The sequence below is a fragment of the Cervus canadensis genome, chromosome 1 (genome assembly GCF_019320065.1).
Source record: "Cervus canadensis isolate Bull #8, Minnesota chromosome 1, ASM1932006v1, whole genome shotgun sequence".
Lineage (NCBI taxonomy): Eukaryota > Metazoa > Chordata > Mammalia > Artiodactyla > Cervidae > Cervus > Cervus canadensis.
The window spans coordinates 13,271,494-13,293,467 of NC_057386.1; the positions used below are offsets into that span (position 1 = coordinate 13,271,494).

Here is a 21,974-nt window from a genome sequence, read left to right on the forward strand (position 1 = left end):
AATCCTACTTAAGTTTTCATGCCTTCCAGTTCTAGCCTCTGCACACTGCTAAATCCCTGTTTCAGTTAAATGTCAATTATCAGAATATTACCTCAAGCTTTTTTTTTCTGAAGCTTTCCTACATTTTCTTCCAATTCAAGCAGATAGCTGCCCCTTTGCTCCTATAGTTTTGTTTTAAACAGCTTTATTGAAGCCTCATTTGCATGCCATAAATCCACCCATAAATGTAATGATGAGTTTTGGTAAATCCATACATATTTGCAATCACAACCTCAATTCAGTTGTAGAACTTTCCATCACCCTGCAAAGTTCCCTTATGCCTGTTTGTAGATAGTCCTTGCTTTCACCCCAGTCCTGGGCAACCACTGATTTGCTTCTGTCTCTATAGTTTGTCTTTTCTAGAAATATCTTTTAAAAACATACAATATAGTCTTTTGAGACTTGCTTCTCTCCCTCAGCATGCTGTTTTTGAGTTCATCCATGTTGTTGAGTGTATCATAGTTGGCCTTTTTTTATTGCTAAGTAGTGTTCCATTGTGTGGATATACCACATTTTGTTTATCCAGTTACCAGTTGATGGACATTTAGTTTAGAACTATTATGAAAATACTGCTATGATCATCTGTATACCAATCTTGGTATGGATGCATGTTTCCATTCCTCTTGGGTAGACAAACTTAGGACTTGAATTTTTGAGTCATATGTTTAACTTTCAAAGAAACCACCAGGCCATTTTCCAAAATGACTGTTGCATTTTATGTTTTACATTCTAACTAGCGCTGTATGGGGGTTTTGCTTTCTCCACATCCTTACCAATACTTAGTACTGTCTGTCCTTTTGATTATAGATGCTTTAATGGGTGTGGTGATGTATCACTGTGGTTTTAATTTGTATTTCTTGTAGTCATTTAAAACTGCTTTCTATTATAAAATGTGTTTTGTCGTATTGATATATATCTTCTGATCTGTAAGCTATGCTTAGGGTTTGTTAAGTGAGTGAATGAACAAACCCATACTTAGGGTGGGCCAAATTCTCAGTTATTTTGGTAATAAAAAAAAAACACTGATAAGTTAATTAACTTCAGAAATGACATAAACGTCAAGTCTCTTCCCTTGAACAAATCTTTGCTAGAAGCAATAACCTTGAGTGTACTAAGTTTTACTTTCTTTTTTTAGTGCGCCTCTTGATGGGAGATGATGGATAAATATATATATATATATATATACACAGACATAGCAGTAGAAAGAGCTGTAGAATGGCTTGAAAGAGAGAGCCGTTAGGGTTCTTGGTTACTGTGTGGTTCCAGGCGTGTGTGTGCTTTGTCGCTGTCATGTTCAACTCTTTGTGACCCCACGGACTGTAGCTCCCCCGCCAGGCCCCTCTGTCCATGGGGATTCTCCAGGCAAGAATACTGGAGGGGGTTGCCATGCCCTTACATAATGAGACTAAACAAATTTCCACAACTTTTTATTGATGAAATTCAAAACAGAATAATGGTATTAAAAGAGTACAGTTTTCTACAATGCAGGTCTAGTGATGAAAAGAATGGAAATTGGTTTTTTTTTTAGTTTATTTAATTTTTTGTCTGTGGTGGGTCTTCATTGCTGCTCGAGGGTTTTCTCGAGTTGTGGTGAGCAGGGGCTACTCTTTGCTGCAGTGAACAGGCTTCTTATTGTGGTGGCTTCTCTTGCTGCAGAGCACCGGCTCTAGGAGTGTGGGCTTAGTAGCTGTGCATGGGCTTAGCGGCTCCATAGCATGTGGGATCTTCCTGGATCAGGGATTAAACCCGTGCCCCCTGCATTGGCAGGTGTTTTCGTAACATTCGGCCACCAGAGAAGTGCTTGAATTCTTTTTTTTTTTTTTCCGCCCTGGAATTCTTTTGAGGAGGATGACATTTTGGTTGATCGAAGTTCAGAGTTTGTGTTTCCTATCATCGTGAGCTTTCCAGGTGGCATCAGTGGTTAAAGAACCCCCGCCTGCCAGTGCAGGAAATATAAGAGACATGAATTCAATCCCAGGGTCAGGAAGATTCCCTGGAGGAGGGCACGGCAACCCACTCCAGTATTCTTGCCTGGAGAATCCCATGGACAGAGGAGCCTGGCGGGCTACAGTCCATGGGGTCACAAAGAGTTGGACAGGAAGGAAGCAACTCAGCACAGCATATCATCATGGTAGAACCAGGGCCCAGTCTCAAACAAAGCTTCCCTGGAACACTGTGGGCTTTCACCCTGAGATTCACCTGTGCAGGTCGGCCCTCACAGTGGTGGAGTTTTCACATGGAGGAAGCAAGTTAGGTAAAGTCTGGGGTAAGACTCCTTGGGTTTGAATTTCCGCAAAGACTTGGTAACTGTGAGATCTTTGACTACTTACCTGACCAATCCTGGAGCTTCTGTTCGTTTATCTATAAAACAGGCCATAGTACCAACTTCACAGGGTTGTTGTAAAGATTGAATACAAAGATTAGAATGGCAGATTATAAATATTATTCTGCTTTTGATTTTTTTCAAGGATTTAAAAATGTAAAACCATTCTTAACTCACAGGCAGGGTGGCAGGCTGGATTTGGCCTGCAGGATATAGTTTGTGGATCCCTGCATTAGAGTATAAACTGGAATTATTGCCACTTACTTTAGAAATAATGATTGCTTCCCCCCCACCCCCCACTAACTGCAAAGTACCATATGCTCACTGCAGACAATTGGGAAAACAGAGGAAAACACAATGAAAAAAGTCATTCAGAATCTCTACCATCCAGAAGTGCTTCACTGGTGGTCCTTTGTCTGTTTACATATATATACATATGCTTTTTTTAATTAAAACAAGCTCATACTATGCATAATGCTTTGTTTCTTTTTTCACTTATTAATATATACTTGTCATTAGCAATCTTGTATAACCTTAACCTGAATTTTAATGATTGCACACTATTCTGTTATACAGATGCATTACAGTTTAGTGAAGCAGTTTCCAACAACATTAAAGTTGTTTGAATTTTTCACCATTACATGTAACTCAGTTATAAACTAATACATACGTGCTTGTACACACCTCTGATTAATTCCTTGGGATGAATTACAAGAATTGAATCACTGGGCTAAAGAGTGTCTACATTTTTAAAGTTTTTGTGTATCTTACAAAATTGTTTTCTAGGAAAGGTATATAGTTCATACCCTCCCAAATGGTGTATAAGAACACTTTCATTTACTGTGGTCTTATATTTTTACTTGATTATTGGACTTAATAGATTTAAACAGTTAAAGAAATTTTTTTCTTTTTTGGCCATGCCGCATGGCATGCAGAATCTTAGTTCCCCCAGCAACACTTGAACCTATGCCTCCTGCAGTGGGAGCTCAGAGCCCTAACCACTGGACTCCCAACACTTATTTTTGAAGCAATTCAAATAGATTAAAATATACAGACAATAATGAAACTTGCACCTATGTACCCACCAGAAAGATTACACAAATGTTAACGTTTTGCTGTGTTGCTGGTGGCTCAGATGGTAAAGAATCTGCCTGCAATGCAAGAGACCTAGGTTCAATCCCTGTGTTGGGAAGATCCCCTGGAGAAGGGAATGGTAACCTACTCCAGTATTCTTGCTTGAAGAATTCCATGGACAGAGGAGCCTTGAGGGGTACAGTGGACTACAGTCCATGGGGTTGCAAAGAGTCAAGACACAACTGAATGATTAAGATTTTCATTTCACTTCTTTGTGTTATTTTAAGAAAAATGTATTATAGACTCAAAAATAAGTCTATTATTATCATCCCATTGTACAGATGAGAATAGGATCTTATCTCATTGATGAAATCAATAAGTCTTGTGTAAGAACCAGTAATTGGTTTTACTTAGTGGTAAAGTAAGTAAGAGGTTTTTATTTATAAGAATCTCTTGTAAATAGAATATGGCTAAATTTTAACCAGCTGTTTTAATCTGTTTGCATTTATAGTAACTATTGATATTTTAAATTATTTCTCTTACTTCATGTTCTCTATTTCCCATAGTTTTTCTTTGCTTTCTTTTTCTCCTTTCCTGTCTCTTACTGAATTGAGTTTTATCAATTCCTCCCTTTTTCCTTCTGCTGAATTTGTTATCCTTAAATTTATTTTCTTAGAAAGCAGTCTGAAATTAACTCCAATTATCCTACCTACCAACTTATTTTCTTTTCATTTAGTTCAAATTTCTCCTCGTTTTTGGCATTTTATAGCGTTTGATATTCTGCCATTTAACTATCGCATGTGTGGGTTTGCTTTGATTTATTCTGCTTGGAACTTGCTGTTAATTCTCTACATGGAGGATATATGGCTTTTACAATTCTGGAAAATCCTTAACTATTATCTCTTAAAATATTGCTCCCCTTCATTTTGGCAACCATGAAAATATGCCTCCCAGATCTTCTGCTTTGGGAAGCATAGTTGAGAGACCCCAGATGCTGTGTCTCAAGATTTACTCAAAAGCCACACTTGCCCCGGGCTGTTCCCAGTTGCTGGCTTAGTAAGATGTGAGTACTAGTGCTAGCCCATTCCTTCAGGATGTAGGACTCTTCTAATGCATGATTTTGGCTCAAGGTCTCTCCACTGCATGACCAGAATTTTCTTAGAACTGAGCTTTGCTCTGCGTCTCATCCTATCCAGCACTCTTCCTTTCTCCCTTATCTTTCACAGGTCCCACCTGCATCATGGTCTGAGGCTTCTCTTTACCTATCCCTCTCTTCCCAATATCTTTTCTTGGCTTCTGCTTATTAGAGGGTCCAAGCTGACACAGTCTCTATATTTGCATCATCTGAGTCTTGCATTAAATGCTTTTGGAATCAAGCTATTCTTTCATGCCCCTTTTATTTCTGTAATACACCTTGACAATTTCCTCAAATCTGTCTCCCATTTTACTTAATTTTCTCTTTATTTGTGTCTAATCTGTTTAACTTAATCTGTTGACTTTTTAATTTCAATGATTATAATATTCATTTCTAGAATCTCTATTTGGCTTATTTTTACATCTGACTGTTTTTCATATTTTTTCCCTCAGGGTTTTATTCCCTACTTTTATGTCTTTTATAGCTTTAGACACATTTATTTTGTATTTTGTATTCTCTTTTTCAAATTTTAATTTTATGATCTCAAATTCCTGGCATTCTAACAATTTTGTTTGTTGTGGTTGCTGTTTTCTGCTTATGGTATACTGTAATTTTACGTTTTTCATATAAGCTGATCTTGAGTGGGGATTACTTTTTGTGTGTGGGGATCTCATGTGGCCTGATAACAGAGCCTCCAGAACAATTTGCATTGCTTATTCTAGAGCTCTCAGGAGTATCACTGGTTTGGGGCCAGTGTTTCTGCTCATTTTTTAGTTTGGGACTTTCTGGATTATTTTGTTCAAGGCTCAGGTCTGGATATCTGTATTTCAGAGGAGAGGCTTTTTTTGTTTTTCTTTTTCACTCAGAGTTCGGGGACACAATGCTTGTCCTGTTGGATCCCTTTTCTAGGGGGTGAACTTTTCCCCCGGTCTTCATTGAGGAAGCCACCCGTTGAGGACCCTGCCTCACCTAAAGGGTTTTAGTTTCAACTCTCTGCCTTATGGCAGCTCACGGTTTTACTCCTTAATCCACTTGGGTTTTAAAATGCAAGTCTGTAAGTTATCAAAGCAGTCTCAGGATCCACTCGTACTATGCTCTCACTTGGCTTTTTCCTTTTTATATTTTACCCAGTTCTTGAATATTTGTAGTGAGAAAATTTTTTCCACATTGTCTTAATTTGCCACCATATTGCTGCACCAGAAAGTCCCATTTACCATATTAAGTTTTGTGCTGCTATGCTTCTCAGGGTACCAGTTTCTAAACAGTATCATTGGTGAAATCCATAAACTCACCCATTGTTAGGAAAGCCAAGTGCTTATGATCCTGTTGAGACTATAGATATATAGTGTGTGCTAAGGGATTTGGGAAGAAAGCTAACTTTATTTTCCAACCCATAGTCACTTCATTGGTACATCCAGAAAGTGCTGTAAGATTTTACAGATGGAGCTGATACTTAGAAAACAGTGACACTGCACATCATCATCGCCATCATTATTTCTTATACTGTACAGGCCAAGGGACAGAGCTCTTCTGTTTCCCTCCCTTTTTTCTCCCAGTTTTCCCACCATCCTTCTCAAGTTGTCCTTTGTCAACAGGGCAGAAAAGAGGCCAAAGTGATGTATGGGTATAACCCACTGTGCACTGCTAAAAAGATAAATGAAGTGATTTATTACCTGTGGCAGGTATTCTGTCCCCAGGATTGTCTGTCAAAGTGAGTACCTGTTGATGTTCCATACTTTCTCTGTCAGCCTCTGGATTGCCATTGTTCATTAGTGGTGGATAAGGAGTTTAAGGTGCCTGGGTATTTTCCAGCCTCAGCACCCTGCTGCAGGGGTTAGCCTTTATTTGTGTTCTAGGGCTCAGAACTCTTTCATTGTCTTGCCTAAAACTGTGTGTATAAGAGCAAATCCCATGGGTACTTCAAATTACTCAAATTAGAAATAAAACATATTCTGTATTCTCATTTTGAAAATGCTTCTAAAATTTTCCTACTTGAGTCAAATAAATAATAGGTGTCAGTAGAATAGCACAGGATAGTATACAGCTATCAGAGCAGTGCCTGAGTTAGTCTGGTCTGTCTTAGAAGAGGGATACTCCATACCCTTTGAGAAGACATGAAATAGGTAATTTTTTTCACTTAAGGACCACACACATGTCATTCAGGACATGTCTTTCCTGTTTTTCTCCAAACCTATCCCATTGTGCTGGAGAGTGACAAGCAAAATGTCTCCAGCAACCACAGTGCAGCCTTGGGAGTCAGGATCAATGTCGTGGAATCTTGGCAATGCCTAAGTATTGAAGAAATAGCCTTAAAATCTTAGAATTTTGAACTGGCATGGACCTTAGACCATTTAATCCAGTGTTTTAACTGTAGATGAATATGAAGCCACAAAGTATGTCATAACTTGTTCATCATCACAGAACTAGTCACACAGTCAACGCTCAACCTGGCCCTTGGATTTCCTGCCCATCGCTGTTCCCTGGGGAGTTTCTCTTCCGCTTCTCACTGGGTAACATTCCATGTGCTTGCACAGTGTGCTGCTTGAATTTAAAGATCACTGTGTTGTTGTCGGCTCTCAGGCTCTCATCGTTGAAGTTCCTGTGTTTGGTCCTTTGACAAGAGAGAGTGTTTTGCTGATTATGAGTTGGGAGGAGGGAGCTTAGCTACAATTTTGCTTTTTCCTTTCTTTTTCCTTTTTTTCTGTTGCTTGCTTAAATGTGGTGATGTGGACAAGAACACCACATAGCAGGCACTTTCCAAACACATTGTGCTGGAAAAAAGACTGCTGGCTTGTGCTGTGCTTCAGTTGCTCAGTTGTGTCCAATTCTGCAACACTTTGGACTGTAGCCTGCCAGGCTCCTCTGTCCATGGGATTTTTCCGGTATGAATATTGGAGTGGGTTGCCATTGACTGCTTTTATGCAATTGGGGTGGAGCCAGGGAAATTATTTACATGATGTAATAGTGTTTTCTAAATAGCATGTTACAGGGAAAAAATGATTAGTCGGATCACTGAATCTGTCGGTTCAGTTCACTCAGTCGGGTCAGACTCTTTGTGACCCCATGGACTGCAGCACACCAGGCTTCCCTGTCACTGAATAATTATAGTCAAATACATAGATTGTAGTTATATATATACACACACGTATATAATGTAATGTAGTACTTATATTTAGCACTTGTGTTTTTTAAGACGATAAGCATCCTGTAGTAATCTGGACTTATAGATTCCTTTGCATAGCAAGTAACAGTTTATAGTAGCTAAAGAGAGATAAACACGCATCCGGTTTTTCTCTTTGTACCTCTGATTGACAGGTAGGGAGAACTGAAAGCTGGATTTGGGTTAATTTTGTTTTTTTTGAATACTTAGTTTCAATACTGTTTAATCACTTTCTTAATTGAATTTGTGGCATGTATTTCGTTAATATGCATTTATGGCAATATTGATTGAGCTTTCCCTGAGCCCATACCATCAATTTTTACAAGTTAAGCAGGATGTTGTTGTATTCATGCTATAATAATTTTGTACTTCATAGAGTGCTTTGGGAGCTTCCCAGATGGTGCTAGCGGTAAAGAACACAGAACACACCTGCCAATACAGGAGACATAAGAGACGCGGGTTTGACCCCTGGGTCAGGAAGATCCCCTGGAAGATGGTGTGACAACCCACTCCAATATTTTTGCCTGGAGAATCCCATGGACAGAGGAGCCTGATGGGCTACTGTCCACAGGGTCGCACAGTCTGACATAGCTGAAGTGACTTAGCACACACGCATGCTCGTAGTGCTTTGGAGGTCGGAGGAAGCAAATTCAGCCTCCAGAAGTCCTTAACTTAGAGTTGAGAAGCATCACTGATACCAAGAGAAGCTACCTGAATATGTATTTGGTGGTAAAAGTAAAGAGATATTTCATGTGTTCAGACAAGCAGAGAAAAAAAATGTGTAGACCCGCGTTATATTAATTTTCTTCCCTGTGTTCCCTAGTGGCCTGATTATTCATCTGGCTGAGATGTAAGATCTTTTGAGTTTCTAACATAATAGTTATTCATAAAGGCATTTAGACTGATGGCTTTCTCAGAACGTCCTGCTGTTCAGGATGGACTTCATCTTTATTTCAATGAATTTCTAAATGGAGGAAACAGAACATTTTCTCTTTGATTAAACCATTGGTTTCTTTAGTCTTTAAGGACCCATATGCTGGAGAACTCCAAAAGGAAGTCAGGAAAGGAATAATGATAAATTGGAATTGGAACCATGAACTGGCCCCATAAAAATCTTTGAACACTGTCCTAAATTCAACATCTGAAATATAATGGAGCAGGCAAGATTTATGAAAGCTAATTTAAAATTGCACTAAAGAAGCACATTGTTATGAGTTGTAAAAAATTCCTAGGCTGTTTCAGACCACTCTTTTACAACTCTCTGGCTTTTAACTACTTTGCCCAAGAATCAAGTACTTTAGCAAGTTACAACTAGTTAGGTTACATTCTTGGGCTGTTCACTTAGAGTATGAGCTCTGGAACTAAGATTTTAAGGTTTTACGTTGCTGGATGTACACTGTCCTAGAGTGATCCCCAGAGGTCAGCCCTAAGATGAGAACTGGGGAGGTAATCCTAGGAAGCCCCACGAGGAGCACGGGGCAGGAAGAAAGGCAAAGGAGGGAAGGCAGTGGGGAGTGTATATAAAGGAGAAAGTTTCCTGCTGATCCTGTAGAGAGGAAACAGCCTTGGAAAACACCAAGGAAAGATCATCTGTGCTGCAATGCTAGCACCAGTGCGAAATCTCATTGTAAATACCTTGTTGAAAAAGACTCTTTTTTGCCTTATAAGTGATCTGTGAGATTGGATTTGCCAGTATTTAGCTTTTCCCAGCTTGGGTACATGGTGTCCAGTAACTAGCAAAATCAGCCTTTTGTTGTAGGATCTTTTTAGGACATGGCTCTGTCACCCAGATATGGGGGATGCATCTCCTGATATCCTTTGTTCAATCGCAATAAGGAAGCACTAGGACATGAGCTTTCTTTCTAGTGTTTGGGGCATTAGTGGGCCTGGGTCTTAGTCTTTTCTGCCTAGTTGTTCTCAAGGAAGCGCTGGAGTCCTTCAACTGGAAATTCTTTTCCCAGGATCTACCAAACCTGCCCCTGCCCCAAAACTTCAAGGAAGCTTAATTCCCAGTATCTTGGGTCAGGTTCTTTAGAAGTCAAGGGATTTGCATGGAGACGATGTGTTAGCCCAGGGACTGGGGGTGGGCAGAGTGGCAGGGTGGGGCTTCCCTGGTGGCACAGACAGTAAAGAATCCGTGTGCAATGCCGGAGACCTGGGTTTGATCTCTTGGTTGGGAAGATTCCCTGGAGGAGGGCAAAGCAGTCCATTTCACTATTCTTGCCTGGAGAATCCCCATGGACAGAAGAGCCTGGGGGGTTTCAGTCCATGGGGTTGCAAAGAGTTGGACGTGACTGAGCGACTAAGCACAGCAGAGAGTGGCGGGGCGGTGGGGGAAAGGTGAGTTTTAGCTGGGTTATTGAGGAGCTCTGTGTCCCCTTGCCCAAGGGTCAGCCTTTTGCTCCCCTCTCCCAGGTCAGCCATTGATTGGTTCTGGGCCTCCCTCAGGGTAGGTATAACCTTCCAGGTGGAGATACTCCTGTAGGCCAAAGACAGTTTTACAGACTAGGGGACCAGAGGGGACCCATTAGCAGTCAACACTTGGAGCAGCCCTTTCCCGGTAAAGCACACATGCAGGGCACTTGGCCTTACTCAGCAGAGAATAGGGCCAGGCACTCGCCTCTTCTGACTCCTGCTCTTCAACACAGTTCACCACTCTTCCAAGTGTCTCTCTTCAAAGCACCCCTTTGACCTTCCAAATGCAGTGTCCTCAGCCTGCTCCCTTGAAAAACCTACTCCTGGACACCGGAAAGACAAATCAGATGCCCATGCCTTCTGGTTGCTGTGGCTTGAGTTGGACCCCACTGGGGGTTCCCTGGCTCTGGGAAGAGTGGTGGCCCCTGGTGTTGGTAGGATGGGAGATGGTAGCGCTTTCATCCTGATCCATCTTTCAAACACTTGCTTCCAGAGTCAACTCATGGTAAAGAGGACTCAGCAGTGAATATTAATTTTCTGCCCCCAATAATTTTCCTCCTATTAACAGGGCTTTGACCCTACTGTTTGAAAAATAACAAGCTGGCATTCTTGTGTTAAGGTTCATTTGATTGCTTCTTGAACCTGCTCTTGTTTGCATTTTAGCTGAAAAGAACTCTGAGGCATCCAGTTTTTTTCCCTGACCTCAGATTTCCAGATACAAGATGGGGGGAGGGAGGTGTGGACTGGTGGGAGAGGTTTCAGTTGTACCTGTTTCATATTTACTCTGATGCAGAGTGACTGGGGTATTAATTTAATGGATGTTGTCACGAAGGGTTTTGAAATGGTTGTGGTCAGTAAGTGAATGGCTGTTAAAAAAAATTCTGAATTTGGGAACCAGCTATTGTTCTTTTGCTACACCAACCTGTCACTTTAGGCATGTTATAAGGTTTGCTTTGCCTATGCCTCAGCCAGATTTGCTCTGCAAATTAATGTCACTCAGAGTGAATGCTACACTATCAGTGCACCAAAGTCACCTGCCAGCCACACCCAGGTGTGTGATGCATTTGGATATTGTGTCAAGATATCTCAATGACCTCTAAGAATAAAACTGCCAGAAGTCATCCTGATAATTCTAGAAAGCTGCCCCTGGGACCTGTTCCATCCATTAGTAGTGAGTCACTGAATCCAGCCTATATTCAAGGGGAAGGAAATGAAAGCTCTACCCAGTAGAGAGAGGAGTATGAAAACAAGGTTGTTCACAGGTGCTAAAACCCCCAAAGGGATTAATAAATGCTTTTGGAGAGATGCTTTGAGGCTGTGCAAGTATCTTGTTTCTCCTTTAAAAACTTTGAACTTTCACCAGTGTATCTGACCAGCAGCCATTACTACCATTGCGCTCTGCTAGTGATTTTCTTTTTTTTTTCATTCTTTTCTACATTTATTACTTGGAATTCTTCTGTGAGGATGTTTTGTTCCTTCTCTTCCATTTATTTATTTATCCAATTACTTGTTTATATCAATATGGACTCAACAGGTTATTTGAGTCCTGTTTATTTTATTCTCTAGGTGAGAGGGGGAAACAGCCTCTCTGAAACAGATAGAGGGAGGTGGTGAAGGAGAGCTCAGGAGTAGGTCATGGTGGAGGGAGCATAGTTCCTGAGAATGCCGGTGAGAATGAGGTCCGGGGGGGCGGGGGGGGAGCTTGGCAAAAACAAGGAACACTCTGTACTCAAAAACAGGGACAAAGAAGGCTTGGGAGGGTTGATTTTTGTCTCCAGGAGGCAGTTCCCATTAATTAGCTTTTGTCTTCCCCGTCAGGATGTTTTTTGGTGACAACAGTAGGAAATTGACTTTTGGAATTTAAATTTTCTTGGCTGAAATTCCTGGCCTCTAGAGGAGGCTTTCTTGAACCACAGCACCGTTGACATTGGCTCATTCTTTGTTGCAAGGGGCTGCCCTGTCCTTTGTGAAGCGCTTGGCAGCATCCTTGGCCTCCACCCAGTAGATGCCAGGAGCATCATCCCTTCTTTCCCCACTGTGACCCCTAGAGTGTCTCCTGTGTCACAGAGGAAGCGGAGCTCTGCTTCTCAGAGGGTCTTTGTTCTGGTGAGTGTTGTTGAGGTTATAGCCTTGCCTCATGGTGGTGGGTTGTTTTGTCTTCTGTGTGGGTTTGAGAAGCAACTTCAGTGTGCTATCAGCTAGGGACAAGAGGCTCTTCTCACTGATGGGGTTCTGCACGCCTGTTTGTTCTAAATCCAACATGACACTAGCCTAGCTTGGGTACCTGTTGCTGGTAAAATTGTTTTCTTAGTGAGTTGGAGATGTTGAGGTCTCTTACTCGTTTATAACTCTTGTTTTATTATCCAAAGACACTTGCATTTCATTTTGACTCTTTCTTCTTTTTTTTTTTTAACTTTCAGTTAGTTTTTAACAAGACATTGTATTTCATAGATAGCAAACGTGACAGATTAAGGAACAAGGCCAAGGCCGAAGCTGAGAGGACCTTGCACGGCCACTGATGCCATCTGTTGGTGGCTGGCAGAACCGATGCCCTGGGACGCTTTGTTTATTGCACAAAAGTCCAAAATTGGCAGCAGAAGACCTTTCTTGCACCCAGGGAGCTCGGGATTGTCATTTAAGAAAGAAGCCCAACGCACTGGGCTTTGGGGCATTAACAGAACAACAGGGAGATCTCAGCTAAAAACCATTCTATTCCATAGAATTAGCATGCATCTGATATTTGTGAAATCTGATTAGTCAGGGACTATGAACTCATTCCAATCAAGGAAATTAAGAACTTGAATAAAGTAACTATTGTATTTTATCTTCTTTCAAAGTGCTTTCAGAAATGCTTGTTTCTATACCAATCCATTTTGGCCAGCATATCCCCTTTTTCTGATATCAAATTGAGATTCTTGGAGATTAAGTTGCCTGGGTCCACATACCTAGTTGATAAGGAGAGTCAGAATAGTCCAGCTAGTGGGTCCCCAGTCCTGCTTGCATATAAAACTCACCTGGGAAACTTAAAAAAAAAAAAAAAATCCCAGTGGTTGGCCTCACTGCCACACATACTGATTTAATTGGTCATGGGAAGGACTGAGTCAGGGATTTCCCTTTCAGAACTACAGTGATTCTAATGTATTGCCTGGGTTGAACTGTTACAACTCAGAGTATGGTCTGTAGACCAGCAGCAGAGCATCATTTGGAAGCTTGTTAGAAATGCAGAATCTCAGGCCTCATTCTAGAACTTCTGAGTCAGAATTCGCATTGTAACAAGATTCCGAGGTAAAATTTAGAAACACTGGGTTTTGCCTCTGAGGCAAGGTTGAGCTGCCCATTGGTATCTCCGCTGGTGACTCCAGGTTTTATTTTTACCATTCAGATAGCATTCAAGGATGGGGTGACCTCTGTTGAGGGTCCTGGCTTCCCTCTGCCCTGTGGGTTCTCCTAGATTGAGAACCCTGGTGCTCCCTTCCTCCCCCTTAAAGTCTTTCTCAGCACTTGCATGTAGAGTGTTTTCACAACTCCCAATTTCTAGGTGCATCATAGTATCATCACCAAACCAAGACTCCAGTCTGGGTGCCTCCAGGCTCTTCCTGTTAAGAGCTATGACATCCTGCCATGATGAAACGGTCACCTTGTATTCATCCCCTAAGACTTTCACTTTACCTCTAACTTAAAGCCGGATTGGATTAGAAAGGAAGGAGGTAGTGCTTTTTTTTTTTCTTCCAAAAGAGAAAGTACTCTGGGTCAATGTTTGTTTTTTGAATATTTGAATAAAATAAAGCCTGTGTGGGCATCTGGGAAACTTTCAGACATTACAAACAGGCTTCATCCATCCTAGCTGAACTTGGGTTTCGGTGGAAGGACCTCTTACCCAGCAAATCCATCTATTGTCTTTCTAAGAGAGATCTTTTTTTAGTTCATTTCTTCAAATCCAGTGCTATATAAGTGATCTTTTCTAAATTCGTAGTTGCATTTTCGGTAGTGCCTGAAAGAGACACAGAAGTCCCTGTTCAAACTCTTTTTGGGAAACTGAGCATCTTGGCTTCTCCTCCACCCGTCCTCTGCCGTTTTAAGAACAAGCCCCCTTTGATGAAGGGCCGTTCCGAGCCAGGCGGAGCCAGCAGTTTCTCCCCTCTTCTGCGCTCCCCTCCACCATCTCCTTTCCCTCTTCCAACCTTCCTCCTTGCAGGAACAAACTAAACTGGGAAAAAAACAGGGGAGGTTTGTGCCCATTTGTGAAATCCTTTGAAAGGGTGTTACTGAAAGAGGATTCAAAAGTGCGTGGAGGATTTCTGTGTCTCTCTTTTTCTGGAAGCCTTGGGAGGTCTCTCTGCACCCAATCTGGAGAGACTGGAGTGGTCATTTTTGCACAGAAGCCATTCATTAGTGGCTACCACCAAGAAGACCTTGCCAATTGCTTGTCATGCCTCTGATTTCAGAGGTTTTGAAAAGACCCTAAACAGGGCTGTGGCTTTCTTCAGTCTAGTAGTTTTTTTTTTCCTCCCCCTTCCTTCTCTGGCTGCTCTGTTCTCTGCTCAGTGTTTCTCCTCTGTTGCCCACAACAACCCCAGCAGTTGGTACCAGGGTGAGGGGAGCAGGAGTCCAGGTTACCTCGGAGTCCAGAAATCCTCACTGAGCAAGTCACCAGAGCCAGACAAAGGAATGGGTTTCTCTGAAAATTTCTGACTCAAACCACCTTTTGCAGCTCCCCCCAGCCGCCACCCTGCATTTCCAGAGAGGCCTGTTTCTTCTGGTCCCTGAGAAACCAGTTACTGAGACACCCAGGGCCCCACCTCTGGAGGCATATGTTTACCAACAGTTCTGCGTAAACTCTTGTCTGCTCACACGTTCCCTCCACACACAGAGTCCGTAGGCTTTTCTCCAGTGGAGGGTGTTGCTGAATCTAATATCACTCTCCCGATGCAGAGAGACAGACTAGGGGAAGAATTAGCCCAGGGCCACCCGGGTAGAGTAGGCAGCCAGGCTGTGAGGTTTTTCTTTTGCTCTTTACCACAAGAAAGCACTTGGTTGAGAGGAAGTGCCAATGTCGTCATGGAAATAAATGATCAGGCAGTGGCAGCCAGATGAATTGAGCCGCTCTTAATTTGGGGGACCTCTTCCATTAATATTTCTAAATCTCGGTGTACAAATGAGGATACGATGACTTGATCTGGGACACTTCTTGCAATTCTTTTGCACCTCAATTAGTAAATTTCCTTTCCCTTTGAATACCACAACACTCAGACCCAGAGAACGAGCAGGTAGAGTGCTGAAAGAGACCAAGTCAAAGAAGGTGATTTTTCTGAAGGAGGGAAAAAAGCATGAAACCTGAAATAGTGTTCCTCATTTAGATCCTGCCTTCTGATATCTTAAGTGTACCAGTTCCTTTAAATTACTAGGTCTGGCGGGCTCTTTGGATATTTGTCAATGACAAGTGAGGTATGGGTTGAGTAAAGGCATTTTCTTCTGCAGTGTTCATTTTTCTATTTCCATGGTTTGCCTCAGCCCTTTTTAATTAATGCTGTTTATGCTCACTGATGAATAATTCAGAGTCATACAAGCAACAGATGTCAGAGGATTCAAAACGACTTTCTCTGAATTATTTATTATTTCCAAAAAAGTAACAGGTTTGTTGAACAAGTAATTGGCAACACAGATGTAGATCAAGGTTTGTCAGCAGGAAACAAGGTTTACTACTGCTTTCCTTTTTGTGCATGTTACTAGCCAGGACTGCGTTGTACAGGGAGAGTTTGTCTTATACGTGTAGGGAGTCAATTATTCATTCCAGGTGCCGAGTGGGAGCTGGACCTTGTTTGGTTTTCCCGGTTGACAAAACATAAATAGGAGTTTGCTCAAAAATATAATGAATGAAGGCAGCTTTATAAATACTTATCAGACATATGATTTAATGCAGGCCCCGAGAAAGAGGGAACATCTTTGCAGATTTATGCTGAGAATAGAGACCTGGGGCGGGGGGAACCTGATGGATATGTAAAGGTTTGGGTGCAAAAATATTCTCTGCAGTGTTGTTTATAACAGAATTTTTAAGAGGAAAAAATGCAAATGGCCAACAATGAAAAGATAGATGAGTTTATTTTGATAAATCCAAACAGTAGAATATTATATAGCCATTAAGATTAAATGTATGTTCTGCTATATTTAAAATGGATAACCGAAAAGGACCTACTGTATAGCACATGGAACTCTGCTTAGTTGGATGGGAGGGGAATTTGGGGGAGAAGGGATACTTGTGTATGTATGGCTGAGTCTTTCCGCTGTTTGCCTGAAACTATCACATTGTTAATTGGCTATACCCCAATACAAAATAAGTCTTTTTAAAAAAGATTAAATGTATGTATTTTTGATACTGAAAAATATTAGGAAATTCCCTGGTGGTTCAGTGGTTAGGATTCACACTTTCATTGTCGGGGCCCTGGGTTCGATCTCTGGTCAGGGAGTTAAGATCCTGCAAGCTGCAGCCAAAAACAAGAAAGAAAAATATTAATAGATAGAAGATGATATGAAGTAAGAGAGGCTGTATTTCTGTAGAAAAACACATGTATGTGGTTCTTCTATAGATAGAGAGAAAAGTCAAGAGGTTAATAATTATTAGGTGGTGTAGGGTCCAGGTGGCTTTTCTCCTGCTTCTCGTATTTTCTCATCCTTCCTGTTATACATACACATGTATTCTTCAGTTCAGTCGCTCAGTCGTGTCCGACTCTTTGTGACCCCATGGACTGCAGCACACCAGGCTTCCCTGTCCTTTACCCACTCCCAGAGCTTGCTCAAACTCTTGTCCATTGAGTCGGTGATGCTATCCAACCATCTCATCCTCTGTTGTCCCCTTCTCCTCCTGTCCTCAATCTTTCCCAGCATCAGGTTCTTTTCCAATGAGTCAGTTCTTTGCATCAGGTGGCCAAACTATTGGAGTTTCAGCTTCAGCATCAGTCCTTTTGATGAATATTTAGGATTGATTTCCTTTAGGCTTGACTGGTTGGATCTCCTTGCAGTTCAACGGACTCTCAAGAGTCTTCTCCAACACCGCAGTTCAAAAGCATCAATTCTTCAGCACTCAGCTTTCTTTTTAGTCCAACTCTCACATTCACACATGACTACTGGAAAAATCATAGCTTTGACTAGACAGACCTTTGTTGGCAAAGTAATGTCTCTGGTTTTTAATATGCCATCTAGGTTTGTCATAGCTTTTCTTCCAAGGAGCAAACGTCTTTTAATTTCATGGCTGCAGTCACCATCTGCAGTGATTTTGGAGCCCAAAAAAATAAAGTCTGACACTGTTTCCACTGTTTCCCCATCTATTTGCCATGAAGTGATGGGACCGGATGCCATGATCTTAGTTTTCTGAATGTTGAGTTTTAAGCCAACTTTTTCACTCTCCTCTTTCACTTTCATCAAGAGGCTCTTTAGTTCTTCGCTTTCTGCCATAAGGGTGGTGTCATCTGCATGTCTGAGGTTATTGATATTTCTCACAGCAATCTTAATTCCAGCTTTTGCTTCATCCAGCCCGGCATTTTGCCTGATGTACTCTGCAGAGACATTAAATAAGCAGGCTGACAATAGACAGCCTTGACGTACTCCTTTCCCTATTTGGAACCAGTCTGTTGTTCCATGTCCAGTTCTAACTGTTGCTTCTTGACCTGCATACAGATTTCTCAGGAGGCAGATAAGGTGGTCTGGTATTCCCATCTCTTGAAGAATTTTCCACAGTTTGTTGTGATCCACAAAGTCAAAGGCTTTCGGATAGTCAATAAAGCAGAAGTAGATGTTTTTCTGGAACTCTTGCTTTTTCAGTGATCCAACGGACGTTGACAGTTTGATCTCTGGTTCCTCTACCTTTTCTAAATCCAGCTTGAACATCTGGAAGTTCATGGTTCACGTACTATTGAAGCCTGGCTTGGAGAATTTTGAGCATTACTTTGCTAGCATGTGAAATGAGTGCAATTGTGCAGTAGTTTGAATATTCTTTGGCATTGCCTTTCTTTGGGATTGGAATGAAAACTACCTTTTCCAGTTCTGTGGCCACTGCTGAGTTTTCCAAATTTGCTGGCATATTGAGTACAGCACTTTAACAGCATCATCTTTTAGGATTTGAAATAACTGAAATTCCATCACCTCCACTAGCTTTGTTCGTAGTGATGCTTCCAAAGGCCCACTAGACTTCGAATTCCAGGATGTCTGGCTCTAGGTGAGTGATTCCACCATCATGGTTATCTGGGTCGTGAAGATCTTTTTTGTACAGTTCTGTGTATTCTTGCCACCTCTTCTTAATATCTTCTGCTTCTGTTAGGTCCATACCATGTCTATCCTTTATTGTGCCCATCTTTGCATGAAATGTTCCCTTGGTATCTCTAATTTTCTTGAAGAGATCTCTAGTCTTTCCCATTCTGTTGTTTTCCTCTATTTCTTTGCCCTGATCACTAAGAAGTCTTTCTTATCTCTCCTTGCTTTTCTTTGGAACTGTGCATTCAAATGGGTATATCTTGCCTTTTCTCCTTTGCCTTTAGCTTCTCTTCTTTTCTTAGCTATTTGTAAGGCCTCCTCAGACAATCATTTTGCCTTTTTGCATTTCTTTTTTTGGGGGATGGTCTTGATCACTGCCTCCCGTACAATGTCACGAACCTCTGTCCAAAGTTCTTCACGGACTCTATCAGATCTAATATCTTGAATCTATTGTCAGTTCCACTGTATAGTCGTAAGGGATTTGATTTAGGTCATACCTGAATGATCTAGTGGTTTTCCCTACTTTCTTCAATTTAAGTCTGAATTTGGCAATAAGGAGTTCATGATCTGAGCCACAGTCAGCTCCCGGTCTTGTTTTTGCTTACTGTATAGAGCTGCTCCATCTTTAGCATGTATTAGTTAGAGTAAAAATCCAGACTGCTAAGAATCCACAGTATGGAGATAGTGAATTTCTCTCTCATTTAGCAGTTTGACATAGGTATTCCAGGGGGTTCTGTTCCGTTCAGATATTCACAGACTTGGGTTCCTTCTATCCTGTGTCTCCTCTTTTCCCCATGGCCTTGTCCTCTTGTACATGGTCAAGGCTGGGTGCTGTCACAAGAAGGAAGAAGGGGAGTGGAAGAGACTCTGCTCCCAAAGTGGCACACATCACCTCAGCTCACACCCCTCACCAGAGAAACAGTCACACGGCTACACCCAACTGCCAACCACAAGGCAGGCAGAGAACAACATCCTGACAGGTATCTAAGTGGCCAGTGACAGTGCTAATCTATGGAGGAAGGAGAAGATGAATTTTGCTAGAAAGTTTTCAGTCTCTGCTAAAGGTGTTACCTGTATAAGAAAATATAATTTTTTCCTAAAGGGATAAAGCTTTGGATTTGGTGTCTTCAGAGGGCAGTTCATTTAGGAGTTAAACTTTACCAAGGAAGTATAAAATTTGGATACTGCCTTCAAGGGATTTACAATTCTATATAGTAACTAGGCCAATAACAATTCAAAGACTTAAATGCAAAGGGCCAAAAGAGGAGCCAGATCAATGCAGAGGAGAAAATTGGCTAGGATCTTGGAATAAGGCTAAGGGTCAATTGAAAAGTTTGCAATTCTGTTTCATTGAAATACAAGAATTACTTGTACCTTTGGAAGAAGTAAAACTATTTGTGTTTTGTGACATTTTACAGCACCGTGATCCCCCTTTACACCTTAGGGGATCTGAATCATGATTTCCTACTGACCTAACAGTCAGGTACTGATTGACTGTCAGTTAGCTGTTGTTTATTGTAAGTCTTTGTTAAATCTGTAGTGATCTTTAACATAGAATATTTTAGAAGGGCTACAATTTGAACAGAACTCAGCAATAATTTATCAGTTGTTTTAAAAATAAATTTTAAAAAATAGTTTTAAAGTTTTAAAATATGGTTATTTGGAGTAGAATATTTCTAGACTTGTGTGGAAGGCAAACCAGAAGTATAAAGAGTTTTTTTTTTCCTCCTTTGGATTGAAAATTTTCTATCTTTGTTATATTTTTAGTAATCAAAGATATACTACCTCCTTCACAATAGGATCAGATTTTGCATATCTTTTACCTAGCATCAGATTTTTCAAATCTGTTTCATTTAGGCTAACAAAACTGAAAAAGTGTTCTGGTTTTATATATTAAACTTCTGAAAGTCAAAGGTGGGTTTTAGTCTCTTTTTTTCTTTTTTAAACTATAGATGATTTATAATGTTGTGTTAGTTTCAAGTGTACAACAAAGTGATTTATATTCACGTTATAACGTATTACAAGATACTGAATATAGTTACCTGTGCCATATAGTAGGTCCTTACTGTTAGTCTCTTCTTTAATCCACCCCAAATATGGTCCCTTAAGGCATACTGGAATCCAAATGCCTGTGACTTGGAATTAATACTTCCCTGATAGTTCATGAGATGCAACAAAATGTTTGAAGGAAGACATTAAGAATCATTCTGTGCTTTGGGGTTTTTTGTTTTGTTTGGCTTCAGGAAATTCAGGATGCAGAAGCCCCATAGACAAGAATTGTTGAAAATGAGGCCCAGATTTGAAAATTACTGTTTTGTAAATTGTACTTATCCTTATAATAAAGATTTCTAGAGTTGGAAAGAATTTTAAAAATTAGGTGATCCACTTGCCTTATTTTGCAGATGAGAAACTGAGATGCAAACAGGTCAAGTCACTTACTGAGGTCAGATCATTTATTTATGGCAAAATTCAGAACCATGGCTTTGACTTTCTATCCTCAAGTCACGGTGTCCTACACCATGCCATGTCTCTCTATCTTATGCCTCTGTGGATTGCCAGCTTGCTTTCCACCAGTGACAAGAGCCTCAGATAGAAACTCCAGTGAAGAGAGGGCAATAATTTTACAGCTCCTGACCCATGGGACTGATGGGTTGGCATCAGGATGAAGTGGGAGTGAGGGCACCATGTTTATACCCCAGCTCTCCCTGCCCCTTTCTTAATGCTTTGTCTACTGAACATCTGCAGAGATGTTCTGGATTCGTAGTACTAAATAAACACATTTGGGGCAGAAATCAGACTTGCAGCCAATTTTGTAAGAAGTTTCATTGCCAACACAGATCCAAAGGAGAAAAAAGCCCTCTTTATAGTATATTTCTGGTTTGCCTTCCACACAAGTCTAGAAATACCCTACTCCAGATAACCATATTTTAAAACTCTATTTTTTAAAGTTTATTTTTAAAATAACTGATAAATTATTGTTAAGAGTTCCATTCAAATTGTAGGTCTTCTAAAAGAAGTTTCATTGCCCAACACATAGAAAATTGCAGAGTTGAGCACTGAGAGTTGAAATCTCACAGTGACTATGAAAATAAAAGATTTTCTTCTTGTTGTAAAGTGGTCAGAGCTAAAAAGTTATTCCATCTTTAAAAATAATTTTCTTTTTCTTTTTTGATCAATATTAAGATGAATTGTGTCTTTGGGGGTGTGATTCTGGTTTAATTGGTACAAATGTTATGGAAAATGTTTTATGACCTATAGGTTTATTGATTTCAAAGACCATAAATCCATCTGTCCATGTGTCCATCACCTACCTACCCGTCTGAGGGCAGAATGATAGAATGGAAAGTTACAGGGAAGTACCAACAGCTTGAATTGGTGGGTAACCTGTGCAGACCTAGTACTTTATACTTTGATTTTTCTACTTGAATAGCATATAGACCTTAATTTTCAAAATATAGCTCTGTAAGTAACGGAAGAGTAGTATAATGTAGCCAACATTGTTGATTGTCATAAAATAGCCATTCTCCCTTTATCCCTATTAACCCTTTTCTTTATTCAGTTTCCTTGCTTGATATATGGGCATA

General features: G+C 40.8%; 1 protein-coding gene across 5 annotated transcripts in view; it reads left to right on the forward strand.

Annotated features, from left to right (window-relative positions):
• The window catches only part of PITPNC1 (phosphatidylinositol transfer protein cytoplasmic 1), a 262,354-nt gene that overhangs the window by 52,839 nt on the left and 187,541 nt on the right, over nt 1-21,974 (forward strand). Inside the window, exon 1 of one of the 5 annotated variants that reach the window (XM_043464311.1) lies at nt 11,907-12,252. The exons of the other annotated variants lie outside the window; for them this stretch is intronic. The gene's annotated coding sequence lies outside the window, so the exon portion shown is untranslated. Of the gene's footprint in view, nt 1-11,906; nt 12,253-21,974 lie in introns of those variants that run through there. 5 annotated transcript variants of the gene reach the window in all.